Source organism: Apostichopus japonicus, chromosome 16 (genome assembly GCF_037975245.1).
Source record: "Apostichopus japonicus isolate 1M-3 chromosome 16, ASM3797524v1, whole genome shotgun sequence".
In the NCBI taxonomy this organism is placed as follows: Eukaryota; Metazoa; Echinodermata; class Holothuroidea; order Aspidochirotida; family Stichopodidae; genus Apostichopus; species Apostichopus japonicus.
Window position 1 is genome coordinate 42,606,614 of NC_092576.1, and position 17,064 is coordinate 42,623,677.

A 17,064-nucleotide genomic window follows, 5' to 3' on the forward strand; every position below is an offset into this window, starting at 1 on the left:
TAATGCTAGTATCACTCTATACTGTAATCTCATATCATGCTTCAAAGCACTCGTACTGACAGTATGAACAGTTCCTAACCTTTATCTTATAGAAACATGATATTCATACTGCTCATACTGACAGTATAAGTGCTCTGAAGTGGGACATGACAGTACAGTATGGATAGAATTGTCCCCACTGGGTGTTCTCAAGCATAGGTGAACCTCTGGCAATCTATTTCTCCCAAAGCTCTTTCTCTATCTCCAAAGATTTGTTTGAAAGATTTGAGATATTTTAAAGGTTGGTTAACGGTTACACTTACGATGCATAACATATATGTAATCTTCGAAACAAATTTGTACTGTATTGTATTAGTGTTTAATGTCTTTTGCCCAAAGGCAGCTGTAGGCCATATTTCTATGAAATGTGTTATTCATAAAATAGCTAGTAGCATACCAATAATCACGGTTTGGACACCTACGTTATGAATGGATATAGGTATAGGAAGCTGTACTGTAACGTGATGGAACCAACTCAAAATATCAACTTAACTTTGTTTTTCCTTAGAAGGTCTATAAATGTTTGCCAGACTCAGAATGATAAGCTTTGAAAACCCATTGTCAGGTCTATGATCTTGGGTGTATAGGTAAATAACATTAACATTCAGTGAGACACTATTAAGGCGGTAGAACCCTACACCGAGTCACTTTGTCGTTCCCATTTGAATTAATACTGGTTCACGACAAGAGTTTAACACCAACACCACACACGTATTACGGGTTAAACATTGACTGCACTTATCAATTATCAATGCTGTGATACGTGCCAACAATGGGTTAACCCTTAGTCTAATAATAAATACTTTGGATTCATTTTAAAAAAAAATGTAAAAAATAATTCTGAGAGAGCATGCAAGGTGGAGACTGCTCCCCTGGTTCTGAATGGTTGCCTACACAGCTAGCCTCTGAAACTGCAAATGTACAGAGATAGTATGAAACTGTTTAAATTTCAACGTCCAGTCATGTAGGTATCGTACACATAGTAGTGCACGCACACTACAATAACTACTGCTTTGTACCATGAATCGGGACAGAGTAATATTCAGTCTGCAACCACTGTAGGCTGTCTACAAGTCACACAACCTGTACAATGGTATGATGAGTTAAGTTGTATACATATCCTGTGCTTACTTGAATAGTAACTGGCTATGCTGCAGTTACATGTATATATATATAGTGTTATAACACTAAAAACTCCATTGATCTAGACTTATAATAGTCAATGTTTGCCCAAGACAAACTCTCTGTTTGACAACGTACAGTGACGTGGGTGAGAGATTCTGTCCATTCAGATGTGTATGGCTTAGCTTTATTTACATTAGCCTGCCCACCGTCAGTGATTCAGGGTTAACCTTCTCAAAACTATTTAACACTTTGATCAATACGTGACAGTTCTTACGAGTTTTCGAGTGCATCTTGCAGTTGAGTACCATATCGGTTAGGTTTTCAGAAGTACCATTGCCAGTATCGATGTTTCGGCCGTCAGTGCATTTGTGCTCAACAACCACAGGTTATGATGTCATTCGGTTCATATATATGAGTTTTCACCACCTTAGGATTATTTCTTAGTACAACTTTTACTTTTTTTACAATTACAACTTTTCCGATTACACATACAGTTTTACAACTCATTCTTTGTTGATTTTGTTGCTGAAACAATTTCTTATTTTAAATATATCATTAGTAGAATGTTATCCAACATAAAAAAATCCGGCTGTAACAAAATATACTGATATTCATTGGCGTGCTGACATCATCATCAACTTTGCCTTAAAGGAACTTTCCTGACATGTTGACTATGTTAAAGCAGCTTTTTGAGTTAATATTGTGATTTGTTTAATGCATTTTTTAGTAGACCAATCTTCCATAACAATGTATTCCATTAACTTGACTCGTTAAAATGAAAAGGATTTCAAATAGTGAAAGTCGAACCTAAGGTATGAAAAAACAATAATTAACTTTTGTTGTTGTCAATAATGCTGCTAGAGAAGAGTGTTCGGGCGACAAGAATGTTAAGACAAGAATGTTGAGACAGGAATGTTGAGACAAGAATGTTGAGACATGAATGTTGAGACAGGAATGTTGACACAAGAATGTTGACACAAGAATGTTGACTGATCATTCTCTTGAAGTGATATCACACTGCCAGTATGTGTCATTGGTAATAATACTGACACGCCATCATTTATGGTCACCCCAACAAATGGCATTTCATGTTACGAAGGAGATGTATGTATATCTAATCAATCATCTCTAGCTTATATGACAGAACGTGTTACGTTGTGAACACTCTAAATATATCTTGTCAGGGGCTGCCAGGCAGGTTTGTCAACGTGTGATGTCACTGGGAGGTGACGTCACTGGGAGGTGACATCTTGACTTCTGTTGGTTTCTTATCACGTTTGTAACAATGAGCATTGATTGTCAACAGCATTTACATTGACAGCACTTTGATTTCATGTAGTTCAAATGACGTCATATGTAGACTTGCTCAAGTCTTCGGTCTGGTATGTGGTAGAATATTGGCTGTGATATCGCTCCAAATGGAATACGATATCTCTTTATTGTGGAAGTTATTTATCGCAGGATACCTCCTATCGATTCGAGCAATTACAATGTAAGGGCTTAAGGGACCTCTTTATTGTGTATCTATTGTGTGTTCTAACACAATAACTTTACTATTTTACACCGCGTTAGTATATTAAGACTGCTTGTGGTTAAAATTAAAATTGAATTGCTGAATAAAATTGAATTGCTGAATCAATTTGGGTAATAGAAGTGAGACAATGTTTTTTGGGGTACAATCTTTGTTTAAGTAACTATTTTTGGTGGGTTAGACGATTTTGAAAGAAATCGACATGGTTGAAGGGAATATTCGGAGCTGAATGACTGGTTAGTTTGCGCTAGTTATGCATAATAAACGGTAGTCATGGTACTAACAGATGCTTTCAATACATTGAACTTTAACATTAATACTTTATGTTAGCATTTTAAAGATGCTGTGAATAACAGAAACGAAATAAAGAAAGGAAAGATAAACACTGTCAAAGTTTGATTTGATTTTGGTATCATTCCCTGCTTGCTTTGGAATCTATCGTTCTTAATTGCTACATATATCTATCCCTCGCCCCAGGTCTCTCTTCTACCCCACTTGCCCCCTCTTCCTCCTCCCCAATTGCCCCTCCCCATCTTCCTCTCTTTTCCCCTACATTGCTCCCTCTTTCCTCACTTCTCTCTCTTTCCCCACTTCTCCTCCCTACCCACTTTTCCCTCAGTCTTCCTCTCATTTTCTCTCCAGCTTATTCTTCTTCCCCACTCTCATCCTCATTGTCCCTCTCCCTCCGCCACAAAATCACCCTAAATGTCGCCCTCTTCGCCTCTCATTCCTTTCCAACTGCACCCTTTTCCCTTATGCTCTTCCTTTGCCCCTTGCCCTCCCTCCTCTTCCTTATCGGTGTTCCTCCCTTGCCACCACCACCTTAAATGTCGCCCTCTTCACCTCTCCTTCCTTCCCACTGCTCCCTCTTCCCTTTTGCTCTTCCTTTGCCCCTTGCCCTCCCTCCTCTTCCTTATCGGTGTTCCTTCCCTGCCCCCACCCTAAATGTCGCCCTCATCACCTCTCCTTCCTTCCCCACTGCACCCTCTTCTCTATGCGCTTCCTTCTCCCACCCCTCCCTCAACTTCCTTATCGGTGAAAATAAGCAGCATTCCTGTCCCAGTTAATGTTTGCACGGAATGTATCGTTCTTCATTTCTACGTATATCTCTCCTTGTCCCACATCTACCGTCTCGCCCACTTGTCCCTCGCCCACCTGTCCCTTTCCCTGTTCCCCCACCTCTCCCGCTTCATCACTTGCCCCTACCCGTTGCTTCACAATGCATCCTCAATGGTAGCAAGTGATGTACTTATATATATACTTATATGTATGTATATGTATGTATGTATATATATATATATATATATATATATATACATATATATATATATATATATATATATATATATACCACAGTGGGAGTATGATTTAAAACAAAAACGCAAACCCGGTGACGATTTGATAAAAGAAATGTTTGATACTCTATATTTGAACATTGAAAGATAAACCAATGTACTTGATTAGCTTTTAGATCCTGACAGGAAGAAAAACAAAAACGGGAGGTAGGGGATGGGGGAAGGGAATATTTATCTCTGATTGGCTTTGAACGAAACTAAAAACTGTCAATAATTTTTGGCGAAATTGAAAAAAAAAAAAATCATGATATGAGACATTTTCCAGGGCAGGCCTGACCTTAGGGAGGGGGCTGTTAGGGACAACAACACTTGGCCAATGGACCATTAGGGGCCCGGGAAAACATGTGGTCAAGACTAAATATCTCATTTTCGTTAATGGTACCCGGTGGCAAATTTCTCCCGTCATCCCGCCTGCATGTGGTTATCGAAACCCTGTACCGAACAGTGTACACCCTTAGTTATTTAACCACAAAAGAAGTGCCTACACTTTCAGATCACGGAAGAAGTTATAGACCCCAACTGTATAGCACGATATCATGGAAAAATTTCTTGAGATTACGTAATCAACCTGCCTTGGTCGTAAAATGACCTCGTTTTACCAATTAGTCTGCAACGCCTGCAATATATTATTTTCTTGTATATGGGTCTTTTAGTGAATGTTGTATGATTAACTACACTGTAAACATGAACATAATTCCACACAGTGTTTTCACAGAAAGGCTAATGGAGTTAAGAAGCGATGCAGGCGAACTGTGGCGCCTGAAGGCGAGTTACGACCGTGGCAGGTCGATTACGTAATTACAAACTTTCCTAAATATAGCGTGCTATAATTGGAGCCAATAAAGCAGATCTTGAAGATGTGGTGTGTCAAGGAGGTAAAAAGATTGTCAGTTGTGCTTGTTTTGCAACTAAAACGAACCACTATAAATTACTTATGAAAAATTACGTTGAGACAAGTTACGAAAAATGAAATTACAAACGAGAAAGATGATATTTTTGTACTTTGTACAACCTTTGCCGGTTATTATTGTGTCTCACATAATCGCGGTTCTTTTATCACAAAATTGTAATCTTGATGGTTAAAACGTTCCCTATATCACAGCATGGTCCTTAGTGGGGTCAGCAGATTGTAGATACGGTTGGAAAAGCAATATTCCAGAACCTATAAGGTTAGTGAACCTAGCAGGACGGATGGAAACAACTTGGAAATTGATCATATTGCTGGGAGGGTGAGGGTGGGGTCAGGTTGCGGGGGGGGGGTTGGGGAGGTGTTTGTTTTTGTTAACTGCGAGTTTTATTGTATCTCTACGCCATTCCTTCCCCCTAGAGGGAGAGAGCTGCTTATCAACTTCTTTGGTTGCGTTTCTTTTATCATTTATTGTAGTGCGCATGCGCGCTTCAATATTAGGATTACTAGCCCGCTCCATCATCTACATAGCTGGCTGTCGAATGCCAGTTGAACATACACTCTTTATAGCAATCTCAAATTCACAGGTTGGCTACGCAGGATAAAATCCAGACCCATATTTGCAAAGAATTGTGGCGGCGAACAGTTAATTCTGCACACGTAAATAAAATAGATCTCCTTGGGTAGCATACTTCTTCAAAACAATACGTAAAATTCTCTACTTTGGTTCGTTATTCTCGAATTAAACAAGACAGGTAACATATAAACGCATTTGAGTTAAAACATGCTGCAAAAAATGTGCAAGTAACAAATGTTCATTCATACTTAGTAAAGATTCCTAAATCCTATTGGTCCATTAAGGTCAGCTGACCGTGGTTAATCCTGTGAGTAACGCACGGTAAAATTACGGGGCATCACTTTAATAAATCTTTGGTTATATGTAACCAAAAATCTTTTGTTTTATGATTTTCCCCCACACAAATGGTAGTGTATGAATGAACGGGGTTAATCAACGGTCTAGCGTGCGTTAATCACATGATTAATGCACGATCGGGGGATAATGCAAGCGATGCACGAGGGCGGAGCCCGAGTGCATCCAGCGATAGCATTAACACCCCTTATTAATCATTTGTCCGCAACGACTCGGCGTTATCTGTACTACTTCAGCTCTTGCAACATAGACGCTTGTAACGTTACTATTGTTGCATTGCATTGTATACTATGGCCGTGTATGGCATATGCATGCATTGTCAAACCTGTTAAAGGTAAATTGGAACTTCTATTTAAGAGAATTTGGACGATGGGAAACAGACAATTGAGCAATTTAGAGTAACAGAATAGGTTGAAGACAAACAGTTCAAAAATTTGGAAGCTTTAAGAGAGAAAGGAGCTAAATAGGAAAAATAAAGAGTGGTTGTCCCAGACCTAGCAAGCCCACCCTGCCGGGATGAACCCTTCTGCTAAGACAGAAATAAAAATAAGAAAATAGTTCCCGGTGACTGGACTGTTCCCCAGAGGAGGACAATTCCAATTGGGTTTTACTCACAAGTCCTCTAGCCACCGGGGTTCCTTAACAAGGGGCCCCTCCCTCTGCCAGAGCTGAAGCCTCCTCCCAGTTTGAACAATCTAAGGTATCTAGGGAACTTTTAAGGTTATTTTTAGCGTAGAGTTTATGGACTAAGTATTTAATTAAGAGGTCGTGGATTAGCGGGTCAAGGAGAAGGGTGTTTTTTTATAAAGGATTTTTGTTTAAAATAATTAGCTGTTCAAAAAGTGGTGGCGAATTTCTGCTTCGAGGAGCTTACTAGTGGGGATATACCTAGCGATATTTAGGCAAATTCTAAGGGCTTTATTATTAATCATTTTAATTGGGAAATTTGGGATTTATTACAACTAAGGAGGCAGATACTGCATGCCATAGATAATGATTGGTTTGATTTTTGAATTATAAATTTGTCATAAAATAAGTGGCGATAGGTAATTTAAATTACTTAGACTTTTAAGTGGGTTTAAGAATCTCCAAGCTTTAGCTATAGTGATGTTAACGTGTTTTCTAAAATTAAGTTTATTATCTATAGGGTAAACAGCTTCTTTGCTGGGTGTTATTTTAGTCGTTAAGAGTTTTATACTGTAGTCCTCGGTCGAGTCAAAAGAAAAAGGGTACTTAAAAATTACTAGCTTAGATTTATTAGGATTAATTTTGACTCTCAATTTACTACACCAGGAGCTTAGGGTGTTGGAGAACTTTTGAAGTGCGCTGATGCATAGGGAAATTCTTTTAGTTGTGTGCCAAATAGCGAGATCGTCGGCGAACTGACTACATTGTGTGGAGTTAAGCTTATCGTAAGGGAGGTCGTTAACGTAGATGTTGTATAAAAGGGGGCTTAGCACTGAGCCTTGTGAAGTTCCAGCTTTGAGTTCAAAGGAGTCGGAGATTATACCATTGAATTGGATTTTTAGTGTACGGTCGTGAAGATAGGAGGAGAGAAGTCTGATAGACTATATGCCAACATGTATTCGTTAAATTAATCGTCCATTAGGCCTTAAGTGTAGCACAACGTATTTTCGTAAAATTTCAATAACTACGCGAGAATACAGTAACGTTAACATGCAGTTCAATTTGACCAATCAGTGTCCAGGAGTCTGTGTATTCTCTGTTACGTCCGAAACAGGCCTGATTCGTGATAGACAACTTGGTTGTGATGGCTTTAGTTATCATTTCTTCGTTTATATTGCAGGTACATGCTAGCTAATACTGTTTATATACCTTACACAATATAGGCAAGCTTTGGTCTAGGGTAAAGGACCAAACGCCGAATTGGCTTCTTCGTGACCGAAATAAATTCAAAAGGGTTGCACAGGGGCGTCGGGGCAGGTCCGGCGAACGCCGGACAAATATTCATGGCGCCAAGAAAAAAAAAGTAGGACTAAGAAAAAAAATGGCAAACAATAATCTGGGAGGTATACTTTTCAATAATTTTCAATAATGATGACGGCAAGTAGGCTAAATGTGACTACTCTGGCATGGCAGGGGTCTTGTTTTCAGGTTCGGGAAGTGCCATTTCCTGCAATCTGGGAGACATTTTTTTCAAAATTTTCTCCTTTACGCTACGCGCCAACCATGGTGGCGCGTAGCGTAGTTTGACCTACCAAACTACCAAACCCCCCCGATAATTATGATAGATGTCCACACTCTGATCTGCCGTACCAATCAAAAAAAAGCTTCCGACGGCCCTGTTGCAGTAACAACGCTCACCTCCACCGCGCACTACAGCTACACGTATTTGAATACAAATACAGTTGTTCTAATTTAAAAAAAAAATAATAATATTTTTTATATTGAAGATCATTTTAAGTGGAAGAACAGTAACAGTGTTCTCATAGCAAAATACCGTTGATTAATTGTATTATTTAACATTTGTTTCCGAGTTTATTTTTTTTTCGGGGAATATTTATCAAACATTCTATAAGCATTGCGTTTCTTTTTACTCCTTTTCCATGCATTTGTATAGCTTAAATATTATATATAAATTATCATGTAGGCTAATTGTCTCTCTAAATTGTATTGTATATCAAATATTCGTTTACACATTGTTAAATATTCATGTACTGTACACAATTGCTGAAAATAAATTGTTGTCATTGTCATCGACTTTAGCCAGGGAGTATCAAATTCTCAAGCTCTACCTTATATAAATGAGACTCAACACCTTCTTTATGTGATAAGCACAGCCACGAAAAGTGTTATTCCTGAAACCAGATCATGAAAATAGAGGGCTCGCTTTCCTTTTACTTTTACGCAAATAACAATAATTAGGTAAGGGTAACGGGATACCTTTTTCTTTAAATCAAAAATATAATTAAATATCAAAGATTCTCACTATACTTGTTTCTGAAGTTGCTAAAATATAGCCCCATTTCGCATATATGCACCCTCCTTTTAACCAAAAATTTCTCAATGTGGAGGGACACACCAGCCCCCCCTCCCCCAAGTAATGTTAATTATCCTCCCGATATGAAAGTAATCTTCCTAAAATTGACGAACATTTGTTGCTTACTTTGAGAAGAAAATATTCTGCAATGTATTGAAAGTACTTATAAATAATAGCTAAATTGAAACTGCATGACGATAATGCTAGAAATATGTATACTGTGTCCATACGTATGTTTGTGTAGCGAAATTATCGTACAAAGTATAAAGCATACTTTTTAAGAAAATTCACCCAGGAAAGAACCTGGGCACGAAAACCAACCAACCGAACGACTGATCCGCTCTCAACCCCAGTCCCCTTGCATCGGGACTGTGACTGTGTGATCATCGTCGGGTGTGTATCACCATTCTCCTCGAAAGGGAACAAATACTACACATGATCTTAGCAAAAAGGCCGAGAAGTATATATATATATATATATATATATATCTATATCTATATATAGAATATCACGCCATACAGGCTCTCCTTACACACCGCCAGTTCCCTGAGCTTCAGAAACGATTAGAGAGTAGGGAACCACTGGTGGTAACAAACTGCAGTGGTGAAGTCGGACATTGTTACTTTCTGTTGTCAGTGACTCGAATCATTAACATGTATCGAGTCACAGTTTGTTAACATGTGTCTTAACATGCTGTTCAATAAAATCAATTGACTTGTCTAAGACTTGACTTGATACAAACTTCAAATGACTTCAAATGAGAGAAGAAATTGTAACAACACTGTCTCATATGCCCATCAACTAGTTCTGTAACTTCCAAAAAAATAAAATAAAACATATTATAATAATATCATATATAATAATATATTACCCATGAATCAATATGCAGCAATACGAGCCCGAGATGTGCGCTGTAATGTGTTGGTCGAAGAGACTAATAACAGTTCTGCCAAACCTGGTCATATTTTTTCAACCAAGAGCTGGGCACGCATGGCTGCTTCGCCAAGCTGGGTAAAACATTGCCTAACCCTGACCCTAACCCTAACTCTAACCCTAACCCTAACCCAGAATTTGGGCAATTTTTGAGCCATTTAAACCAACCATTTTCTCCAACAGCTGGTTAAATGAACTGCCCAATAGTGGTTAAAAATCAATATCAGCTTTACCTAATAAATGGTTATTTTGTTATACCTAACAGTTGGTTAACATATTGAAAAGTTAAAGGGGTATTCAAGCATGGCCACAAAATGTAAAGTCTGTAATGGACACAAAACAACAACACAGATTAATACTACTTCTTCTTTCAAACTTATAGTGCGTAACCACTGCTTTTCTAGCAAACAATGCTTGAAAGTGGATTTCGTTCTTGCTATTTAACTGCACATATGTTGGATAACATGGTCAATATAACAACGTATACGGTTTATAAAGATATGTTTTAACTTAAACTCTAACAAAATTAATCAATAAAAAATAAAAGTAAAATAACACTGTTAGCAAACTGCTTATCAACTAGAGAGCCTGTGTAGGAGAATGTGTAAAAGTAAGTTGGCCTGACGTTTCAATCCTAGCAGGATCTTCTTCAGAGGCTAGAATTAATACTCAATCGACCCTGACTTGCACAAAAATAAATAAATAAAAATTAATAAAACATATTGGATGTATAGAAATACTTAGTTCAAAGTAATCATTGATTAAAAATTTCAATATTTGCTTGTCACAACAAAAGTAATACTGCTTAAACTACCGTCGTTGGGAATAACTCCAAACTAGTCTGAAAACCATTTACAACACACAGTAAGAAACCTGCAAAACCTTTTCAACTGTTTGTTAATTAGTGACTCATTATCAAGTCATGACAAGTATCGTTAATTTGCATAATTGAATAATATTTTCATCCTGGGATGATAACCATTTTATCTCACAAATATTCCTATGACCAGTTAATTTGAAAGAAACCAAGGTTAAAAACAACCAATCTGCTGAGAGTTTAAGGGGTTTCTTCAAAAGCACAATTTGTTTTTAATCAACGGCAGTTAATATTAACCACGATAAAAGATGGTTGTAAATAACATAGGGGTATCTTTCTATATGTGATCAATCAACATGTTAATAAAATGGATGGGCACACATTTTAATAAATATTTGCACATATAGATAATATCATGTTCCTTTATTAAGCAGGTATCCATTTATAACGATGAATTATACCATGCTTTTTCAGTATTCATAAATGAATCATGTGGATTGAGTAACATATGAATTTAAAAGGAATATCAACATCTTCCGGTATTTTATCTAACGACAAAGATATCCATTTTGTTTCACATGTAAGCCATGCACATATACATTGTTTTACCAACACAACCATTTTTAAAGTGTTGTTTTCTGCATGAATCTTGTTTAGCATAAACCAACACATGCAGCTTGCCAGTTACCACCATTGTTTGGCTACTTTTACCAGATTGGTTTTGTTCGTTAGCCCTGAATGCAATAACTGAATGCTCTGTTTTTAACGACGCCGAGCTTAAAATTTCCGATTGAAAATGCTCCCAGGCTCCTCTGCATTGGGACTGGTATGCAAGATCCAGGACACAGTGCCTCTTGAAACAAAAGTCATCAAAGGAAAAAAATAACACCACGCATTTAACATTTAAGAAGAAACCAAGGTTAAAAACGTTCATATTGCTTTAATGGGTTTCTCCAAAAGCCAAATTTGTTTTTAATCGACGGCAGTTAATATTAACCACGATAAATGATGGTTGTAAATAACACAGGGGTATCTGTCTATATATATGATCAATCAACATGTTAATAAAATGGATGGGCACACATATAATTGCACATATAATATATACTATCATGTTCCTTTATTGCCGCTCAATAAAGGAGATACCGTATGTTCCTTTATGCAGGTATCCATTTATTTACGATTAAATACTCCATACTTACAGTAATCATAAATGACAATAAACATTATTTTCTGTCGTAACCTTAGCCTGAAATGCCGAGATTAATTATGTTCTTGGAACTGAACTTTACCAATAAAAGAGATGTTTTCAAAACAGTAAAATTATTAGTCTCATGAGAGCGAAAGTTTGCTCATAATTTATAATTTACAATATTTCATGTTGTTAGATTCAAATGAACGTAAGCATGCAACGTCAAGATAAGTTATGCAGCCTGTGTTCGTGAGCTTGACATACCGATTGCATCATAAGCGAAGGTCAAATGTGTAAAAGTGCAGTACACGATAGTCGCTTGTAGCAAACTGAGTCAATAGTGTTACCTAAACCACTTCAGAAACCAAAGGGAATGATACCGATTCAAAAATGGTGTTTTTTCTTGTCATATTACGGTGCATGAAGGTAGAAGCACTGCAATATCAATATCAAAGCGGCTTTCTCTTCGTTTTAGACAAGTTTGTAGCGATGCTTTGCTAAATTCCTGTCGTTTATGCAGGTGCGTATCCAGGGGGGGGGCGTTGGGGGCGCGCGCCCACCGGGTAAGGAAAAGAGGAGAGAAAAAAAGAGAAGAAAAAAGGGAAAAGGAGGGGGAAAAAAAGAAAAGGAGGAGAGGAAGGAAGGGAAAAGAAAAAGAAAAAAGAGAGAAAAAGGAAAAAAGGAGGAGTAGAAGATAGCCAAGACCTCGGGAAGAGAAAGAGGAACAGTCATAGTTAAAGCGCTGATCCCTATAATATACACAGGGTAGCCAGTGACAGATCAAGGATTACGGAGGGGGTGTGTGCCTCACCCTACCCCTAACACCGACAACTCCATTTTTGACGTTTCCATTTTCCTCTCTCACTAATGTATCTATATAAATACTATATATGGTCTATCATAACGCGTGTGTGTGTATGGACGCCTTAAACAATTGTAGAATTGTGCTATATGGAACCAACTGTGGCTGGTCTTGAACTCGACCGAGTCGTCGGGGTACATGACGCATTTCGGGAAGGGGGCGACCGCCCCCCCCCCCGAGCAAATTTTCTTTATGGCATCGCTAGTAATTTCAAAATAGACAATGCTTAGATGCAACTTACAAGGCCTGGGAAGTGTCATTTCCAGCGATCTGGGAGGCATTTTCGGCCAAAATTTTTCTTGTACGCTTCGCGCCAACTCATGGTGGCGCTTCGCTTAGATAGTTTGCCTACAGGCTTCGCCCCTCCCTTGGCAATTACTCGCTACACGCCTGTTCGAATTTGTAAAGCAAAGAGCAGATATAACATCATATCAGTGAGCATTGAAATGCATGTTCCACGATGAACAGCCTCAAAAACTGTCGCGCGTTCAACATATCAATGCCAATATCATATAAGCAAGCATCGGTCATTACAGTGCATAGCATCGTGTACCTTACGGTCCGTGAAAGTTGCACAGTATACGGATGCTATGTAAACAACCAAATGTCTTATGTAGATGGAGAAAAATCATACAGATCCATTTATGTCAAAACTCTCTTTTACAGCAGTAATGTCGGCCAAGCTTACAACTTTATTTTAATTACCAAGGAGATCATTTTTAAGCTATTCATTGCTGTTTATTTTTCTTTCAGTTGGTGCCCGAAAAAGATGGGGAAAAATTTGGTTGCGGGGGGGGGGGGGGGCTGCAGCCACCGCCTCCTACGGGACCTACGCCTATGTGTGTAGTGTTCGGTTTCGATATACCTGATATCGGAAATATCTGCTATTTTTCATTTCCGAAACCAAGTTTTATAATAGCCATTATAAGAGGTTGCAATATTTCTACACCAAGAAATTAACTGTGTCGGAATTTTCCAAAATTTCCTCACCAACATTCTTCATCATACTTTCCTCTACTCGTGCAACTTTGACCTGTCTGTTAGGGGTTCAAGGAGGTTTTTCTATATTGCTTGTCCATAGATTGAATTTTGTGCAACATTATGGGTATGTTTTCAAGTGATTTTATTCACGACAAATGTGAATTTTCAAATTCTCACCAAATAATGGGCTTCAAACCTTGAAAAGTGGGGCTTTCGGATATTGTGGGCCGTGACGTAGAATCACCTACAAAAGCAATGATCCATAGGACATGCAATGAGGTCGAACATGATGTGTGACTGGTGACAATCTGCAAAAAGGTTATGGATGGAAAAAACTTTTGGGAAACACTTGGTTCTCAGGCAAAAGTGTACATCTGGTTGGTCATTTTCAAGCCCGAGAAGTGCTATTTCCGGTGATCTGGGGGTATCAAAACCAGAAATTTTCTTGTACGCTGCGCGCCAACCGATGGTGGCGCTCCGCTTACATAGTAATTCGCGCCCCCCCCCCCCCCCGGGTTAGAAAATCCTGGATACGCGCCTGTTATGGATGACACTCTAGTAAATTATTGTTCACTTTCCTTACATATCCAAACTGGTTCCACTTTACCAATAATCAGTCGGCCGTAAGCTAGCTCAATTCCATGTAAATTAAACATCTATGAATGATTGCAAGGATTTTGCAATAGTGCATGTACCATTCGATCTTGACCTTCCGCCCAAAACCACAGAGTGACAAGAGACAATGCCAAGTTCTTAATTTCATCTGCAACTAAAAATTTGTGATATAGAAGTCTTCTTCTATCTGTAATTATTATGGAATAACATGCATATACCGGGTCGCTATCAAATTGATATCTTCAGCAATGGCCTCAAGTTACGCATTCCAAACTTGGCAGAGTGTAAGTGACGGACCAATCAGTTGTGAAGACATAAATATATATTTTTTTAGAATTTAAAAGGAGAGAGAAGTGTACGGAAGTATATGAAGTGAATATGGTGATTGCAATGGTTCCAGTAACATCAATTGACATCTACATGCAGAATTTGTACATAGTATCAATCACCTTGCAACTTATGTTTGTGTGGGAGTTTGAACTTGGTGGTATGAGTAGTAGTTTAATATAAGGCGAAATGAAGCATATCTGTGTTGTACCAAAATCTGTTTTAGTTGCTTAACTTGTGAGGAGCTGTAGGTTCTCTCATAGCTAATTGCTCTACTGTGTGAACACAGTTAGCTTGAATGATTTAAAACCTGGACTCTATACGTTAAACCTAATAACAGTAAAGAACCAACTGCAGCAGCGAGGCCACTTCTATTTCTATCAACCATTTCATAATCACAGAAAATTGGTCACATTTTGACACACCTTAACCGAAGAGCATATATGTTCATCTGTAACATTTTTCTTTAATATTCCATGAAAAATAATTTCATTCAGATTTCAAAGACATGAAGGCCACACCGTCTGTAGTTAAGCGTGCAGCATTCTATAGCCATAATATCAGTACATTCTGGTATGTAGAGATTGTTTACGTCTACTGAACAATTTTTTAATTGCATTAAATTGAACAGTGACTAACATCCCAGGGCTAAGTAAGCTGCAGAAAGCAGCTTTTATTGTTTGTTCATGTAGTCTGTAACAGTAATGTACGGCTCAAGTTTGTGTTTCAACCACTCTGTCATGGCTCTTAGCTCCTCTTGGGACAAATACTCTATTTCTGCTGCACCAAAATGACACGAAACATCAGAAAGAGTTATTTAAATATGTACCTGTCAGAACAATATTTTCCAAGTTATTTAAAAGCAATGCCAACGGTCTGTATATGAGTTTTGTACCATGTTTTAATACTTGCCAGTTTATATATATATATATATATATATATATATATATATATATATATATATATATATATATATATATATATATATATATATATATATATATATATATATATATATATATATATATATAAACATTCCTCTTTGAAGAGATACATGATAGATCAATGAAGACTCCGATGACAATCGTAAACGTGTTCCTGTTTTAATGTTGTTCACTTGTTAATACCAGAAAATCAATGCCTATAAGGAGTTCCTGCTATGGGCAGTTCAGTTTATTGCGATTAACACCAATTTCATGATCTGCTGTGCCTAATATGGAAAGATATTATCTGCCTAACTGACAGTGCTCCAAAACCTATTTCTGGGGAGTATAATCGTAGAATAAGAACAACATGAGATCTTACATACATCTAATTGGCATAGAAAGTCTATTTTCACAAATATATCAATCCAACAATTCATATACATGTCTGTTGTTTTTGTGAGGCCTATAACATTAGGGGTGCACATCTGTGACCTATAGACTAGTTATGTGATGTTCCATTTTTACATTACTCATGTAAGGATGAAATTTACATGTGACTAGGTCTAGCCTACACCTATGTCTTTGCATGGGTAGGCTGAGATTAAGTAAGCTGACATTTCAGCCAAAACCAGTCCAATTTTGACACACAAGACCGCCCCTCTTTCCTTCCCAGTGCTCCCCTCCGGCACTGACTGCTGACGTTTTAGATTGAAGTATAGTCCAGGTTGAGATGAAACACACGCGATTTTCATGGCGTTTGTATACATTAATGGTACAAAAACAATATTTCAATTAAGACCTTTGCGCACGCCACTATAGGTAGATGCAAGATATAGCTAATTTGGTAGACAATCCCGCTGGCGAAGGTGATGTTGAATTACGATCAGTTAGTTTCAAACGTTTCTTCCTTGGAGGTAACTGTTCATTCTTAGAACTCTGAAAGAACGTAACTAATCATGTTGTTACGGTACAATAGAGTGGTAGATAAGGGATTTCATCAAAAAGGGGGGGGGGGGAGTGGCCTGGAGGTCTTTGAATCGTCTTCCAATCCATCTATTTTGGAAGCCTGTCCCCTCTTCACTAATGAAAATATCTGCCCCACCTCCCCCCTCCCCTTCCCCACTACCTTGTCCTACGCCAGTGCAAGAAAAAAGTGAACATTGGTAAATCAACGGTCAAAGAAGTGACTTCAACCCCTGGATATATTAACACGTATAGTAAAGATCGTTGTAATGAATCCAGCGCCCGTTGGTCATGACCTTCAAGCAATTGTTGTTGCTCACATACCTAAATCTTCCTTGTGAGGCTCTTCGTTATTAAGTAACGCAACGAGGAAAGTATTAATTTAAAATTAAAAAAATATTGAAATATGAAAAATAATTATTAAAATATAGAAATGAAGGGAAGCGAAAAATAAAAGAACAGAAAAAACGGAGAAAAAAATATTTACGCATCTTCAATTTTTTTTTTCAATTCTCCTTTTATCTAGAGCGATGAAAGCAAGGCATGAATACAGAAAGCT